The following is a 6,188-nucleotide window of genomic DNA, read 5'->3' as shown; positions in this document are numbered from 1 at the left end:
CAGACCTACCGCGGCGGAACACGTTTTAAAAAAATGTGCGAATTTTCCATTTATCTATATATAGATCATTTATCCACCTATAAAATATATTAAGCAATAGTAAACGACGAAAAAGTAAGTGACTAACTGATCTTGAAAAAAAAAACATGGCTTTAAAGCAAAAAATATTTCAATTTAGAACTCACGCAAAATGAAAGTTAGCCACGTCCAAATTGGACAGTTTGTTAAAACGGCAATTTCATAGGTAAGCACCTTTGCATTTAAACGAACGGGGAATCTCCAAAACATTCAAAATAGAAAGAACATTTTTTTTAAATCTTGCTTTTTAAAACGGGTTGTTATCCTGTGGCAGTGTTTTGGACTCACCGATCCAAGGTCCGAGGCTCAAATCCCACTCTACCACAACTCTATTCTCATTTTTTTAGCACAACCTATTTACGACATTCGGAAAATGATGGGAAAATTTTAGTATTTGGGTAAATAATGAATACTCAAATATTTATTTTACAAAAAAAAAACTATGATAAATTAAATGTATCGGGTTGTGGTCACGTGTTGCATAACTAAATCACAAAGTATCCGTACAAGGTTCGAACCCCGCTCTACCATAACTTGACTCCCATTTTTCTTCTGATTTTATTTCAATATATTTTCTTAGTTTTTATTGTTTATATTTATTTACATGTTTTATTGCTTTATTTCATATCTATATTCTTTGTATATTTTTAAACTATATATATATATATATATCTATATACTTTGTCCGGGCGGATGAAGAGTACAGTTCTGTGTGTGAAATAGAACCAGAATCTTGGACAAATGTTTTAGACTCGATGAAAATCACTCGGGTAAAAATCCTGAAAAAAGAAATCAAATAGAGATTAGTCCGCCTCGTACTGTAGTGATTGGCGCATTTGCCTTGCATTTTTTAGGTCCTGGGTTCGATTCTTAGAAGGATCGACAAGTAATGTTTTATTATAAGGTGGTTTTATATTGCAAGATTTCACTGTCCCTGTACTGGTATCGGAAGCGTAAGACTGATCACCTTACATTCATGTAACATATGATCGGATACGTAGTATTTGGTTTACCAATGCAGTGCCCTATGCACCACTGGGTGCAGAAAGGGATATTATGAAATGATAACCTTATTGGGTTTGAACACAGACATCACATAATGGTAGCAAACGTAATAGCCACCAAATAATAAGGCGGATAATATCATAAATATTTTATTGTTTTTTTTTTTAAATACACACATTTACAAAACATGTTCATTGTACAAGGGTTTTAGCCAATCATAATTCAGGTGAAATACATAAGGGTACATAATTTATTTTTTTTTGTATGATTAATCAATTTGGCGGTATTAGTTGGTCTCACTCAGCGAGAACATCTGTACATGACTTTTCTTGAGTTTTGATTTATGCCCCGGTCAGTACCTAGGCTATTATGGCAAATGGCAACCCTAGTCTAGGATTGATCGAATTTTGCGCCCAAAAGAGAGTATTTATTAGTTGATTGATTGATTTGGTGTTTATTTTGTATAACTCCATATTTAAACTTATAATATTAGAAATCAAACACTGATTTGAGTTTACTGAAGACTTAATTTTATTTTTACAAATATAAAAACCAAAATTTCGCCTTGTTAGGGTATTTTCAAACGAATGTGAAGATAAGATGGATTGAATGTCCTTATATAGTTATATAATTCAAGGTACTTAAGTAGAAAATAAAAATAATCTTATGAACTATAGCATGTGCATTAATCATAATTGAGGGGAAAAACAATGGTAAAGGGCAAGGCTAAGTGTTTAATAGGTAATGGATAAAAGAACGATCCTCAACAAACGCTTTATTTCCGACAGTAACCAGTAAAAATAATATTACAGTAATGAATCCCAGAGCCCCCGCCCTATACGGTCAACCGAAAATTCATAAAAATACAATCCCCATAAGACCAGTCGTATGCTTTATTAACACCCCTACCTCAAAACTGGCATACAAATTAAATCACCTTATAAAATTTTTCCCTAGAACTTTTAAATAAAAAAATAAAATATTGATCTTCCTCCGAACTCTAAATTTATGTCATTAGACGTTAAAAGCCTTTTTAGTAACACGAAGGCGGATTGATAATGAAGCGCTAGCGCTAGATGGCAGCACAAACACAAAAAATATTTATTTTTTCCAAATTGCGATCTGTCAAACGGCAGCTGTTAAAATTTCACCCAAATTCATCGATTAGTTTATTTGTTGTAGTCGTTTGAAGTGAACAACTTTTGTGTTTCTTGAAAAATGGAAAAAATTGAATTTCGTGCAGTGATTAAACACTATTATTTGAAAGGAAAAACGGCGAAAGAGACAAAAGAAAAGCTCGATAAACATTACGGTGAGTCTGCTCCGTCAGATTACATGGTAAAATATTGGGTTACTGAATTTAAACGCGGCCGAACAAGCACTGCAACAATACCATCAACAGGAAGGCCAAAAGAGGTGGTTACTGAAGAAAATATCAAGAAAATCCTCGATATGGTTAAGAATGATCGCCGAGTGAAGTTGCGTGAGATTGTTGAAATGGTAAACATCTCATATGAACGTGTGTTCAACAATTTGCATGAACATTTGCATATGAAAAAGCTATCGGCAAGATGGATGCCGCGTTTGCTCAGTGTCGAACAAAAACGAGTTCGAGAGACCACTTCCCAGCAGTGGGACATGATAAAGCGTAATCCTGTTGATTTTTGGCGTCGATTAATAACTGTTGATGAAACGTGGGTGCACCACTATACACCTGAAACCAAAAATCAATCGAAACAATGGGTGGACGCTGGTGGAAGTGCTCCGAAGAAGGCAAAGGCAGTGAAATCGGCTGGTAAGGTTATGGCCACTGTATTTTGGAATGCACTCGGAATATTGCTCATCGATTATCTTGAAAAAGGATCCACAATCACAGGAAAGTATAAAAGTGCATTATTAGATCAATTGATTGATGCAATCCAGGAAAAACGACCACATTTAAAGAAGAAAAAAGTGCTCTTTCTTCAAGACAACGCACCGGTTCACACAACATTAGATACTATGCTAAAATTACGTGAAATACACTTCTAATTGGTTGATAATCCACCTTATAGTCCAGATTTAGTTCCTAGTGACTTTTTCCTGTTTCCAAACTTGAAAAACTGGCTCGCAGGAAAAAGAATCAGCTCAAACGAAGAAGTGATTACCGAAACTAACGCGTATTTTGAGAGGTTCCCGAAATCGTATTATTCAGATGGTATAAAACAGTTGGAATATCGTCTTACTAAGTGTGTCGAAGTAAAAGGAGACTATGTTGAGAAATAAATGGTTTTGGAAAAAAAAAGGTTTTTTTCCTACTTAGGTAGCTTCATTTTCAATCCGCCCTCGTATACCGGTTCACCAATGTATTTCTATAATTGGAACAATGTTAAACAAATGTAACGTCAACCCAATAATAGCTAACGACTTAATTCACCTTGTTGAAATATGCGTCAATAATAATTATTTTCAATTCAATAAAATCATTTACCAACAGGAGAACGGCCTCCCAATGGGAAGTCTACTCAGCCCCTTACTTGCCGAATTTTTTATGGACCATATAGAACGTGAAATGTTAGAATCGCCTTTAGCGAAGAAAATTATATATTATGTTAGATATATTGATGATTTATTAATACGCTGGAATAGTTCGATAAGAAAAATCGATAATTTTACAAAATAAGCCAATTCAATAAATTCAAAAATTTTCTCCACAGTAGAGCACGAGGAAAACGATAAAATATTTTTTTAGATTTAACAATAGGAAAGCACAACAATAAACATACTTTTGAAATATTTAGAATACCAACTTTCACGGACACTACAATACACGCCGCATCTATGCACCCTTGGTCTCACAAACTCTCAGCATATCATTCTATGATGCACAGACTAATAAACGTACCCTAGATACAATTGCACACGAAAAAGAATTAAATACAATAAAAATCATAGCTAAAACTAACGGATTTAATGAAAAGACCATTGATAAAATAATAAACGGAAAAACATAAAAATAGTATTAACTTAATATATCCTCATATCAAAAATCAATTAATGAACAAGTTTGCTTGCATAGAATTTTCAGGTTCAATTTCCCTAAAGATTTCCAATGTTTTAAAACTGTAAGAGGTGTAGGTAAGGGTTGTATTGTTCCCAATACAACACCTACCTACTGGCCACAAGGTACCCCCACATACCTAGACCAACAGGCTATTCTTCAGCTAGCCTCCTCTGTAGACACTTGTCCACTTGTTACTATTGTTCCTCTGTATATCTTGTAAATATACCACACTAAGTAAAAAGAAGTGTTTTATTACAAGACCACCAAGGCTACCCCATAACAACTGGCGACGAGGGTAAAGAAGGACAATCCACGAGGAAAACAATCTGTAATCAAATCGCAAGTCAAGAGGAAGCGAAGAATCGGCTCATCGGCGGCATCATCACCACCAGGAACCAAGGCGTTCGGTAGCTCGTCACGGTCCAGTTGACGAGCAGGGGGCCGAAAGCAGAAAGCAGACCACGGTAGCTCGTCACGGACCAGTTGACGAGCAGGGAGCCGGGTGCAGCCAGCTGGTCGGATTGCCAAGCAGGTTCGACGGGGGCGGAGAAAAGTCTGGAAGCGGCCGGGAGGGCAACATACCACGAGCTAGGAGACAGACGGGACCAGCAGGATCCAGCAAGGACCACATCAAGCGGAGAGCACTGCAGCTAAGTATTCTTTGTTTCTGGGGGGGTTTCCGTTAAGATTTCTGTTTTTTGGGTAAAGTAGTTTCTGGTTTCTTCGAACATGGAAATCAGAGTTCAACCTTTCGATCATCGCACGGATGATTGGCAGGAGTTTAAAGTCCGGTTGGAGCAATTCTTTCTCATTCATGGTGAGTTTAATGCCGATAAGAAGCGCGCGGTAGTCTTGATCCATTTGAGTTCGGAGACGTTCACACTTCTGAGGAATTCGTGTGTGCCTAAAACTGTCTCTACCGTTAAATATGAAGATTTACTTATGTTATTAGACGAACATTGTGGGAAAGTGATCTCTGTTTTTGAAGAACGAACAAAATTTTATAACGCGAAACAAGAAAGTAATGAATCAGCAAAAGATTTCGTAGCGATATTAAAATCAATCTGATTGCAATTTTGGTTCGAGGTTAGAATCGAATTTGGTAGATATTTTTACTATCGGGTTGAAACCATCCCGCGCAAAAGAAAGGTTATTTTTAGAGGCTGAAAATTTAAGTTTAAAAAGATGTTTAGAAATCGCATGCACTATCGAAAATTTAGATCGAAACGTAAACATTAAAACCGAAAAACAACATGTCAACATTGTCAACCGAGGCGATAAACATATAGACAATTTTACTAGATCTAGATCAGTCGATAAAACAGGATACCGACAGAGAAATAATAGTACGAATCGCCAAAAGTCTGGATAAAACAGGTAGTACGAATTATTGTCACGTTTGCAAAGTTGTTGGTCATGCCGATAAAGACTGTAGGAAACAAAAGCATCGTAATTGTTTCAGGTGTGGTCAACCAGGTCATTATAAAAATAATTGCCCTAAAAATTATACAAAAAAAAATATTAATACGGTTTCTGAAATTATTGAACAAGTATCGTCAATCGAAGATTACGAATTATTGGTAAAGGTAAACGGGAAACATTTTAAGTTTTTAGCCGATTCTGGTGCATCCACATCAGTGTTACCGGAAAATGTTTACCAGAAATATTTTAGAAATTTTGCTTTATTATCGGATAAAAGACGATTAGTTACGTATAATAATGAACCTTTACACATATTAGGAAAATGTGTATTACCAATAGAATATAAGAATGTCGTACGCGAAATCACGTTTAGTGTGGTAAAAGGCGGAAATTCTCAGATTTTAGGGAGAGATTTCTTAGAAAACTTTAATTTTAAATTATCTCAAGTAGATATGATTCAAGCGCTAACAGCGCAGGAAAAGGAAAGCAAATTAGTGCAGGAATTTCCGGAAGTTTTCACAGATAAATTAGGAGAATTTAAAACTTAAATTTGTCATTGATGCATAACAAAATAGAATCTAAAATATATCACAAACCTACATACACTGATATAATAATTCACAATTCCTCCAACCATCTA

Source organism: Micrasema longulum, unplaced genomic scaffold (assembly GCF_059751315.1).
Source record: "Micrasema longulum isolate JH-2025_06_02 unplaced genomic scaffold, ASM5975131v1 h1tg001091l, whole genome shotgun sequence".
Taxonomy (NCBI): domain Eukaryota; kingdom Metazoa; phylum Arthropoda; class Insecta; order Trichoptera; family Brachycentridae; genus Micrasema; species Micrasema longulum.
Note: the sequence above shows the minus strand (reverse complement) of the source record.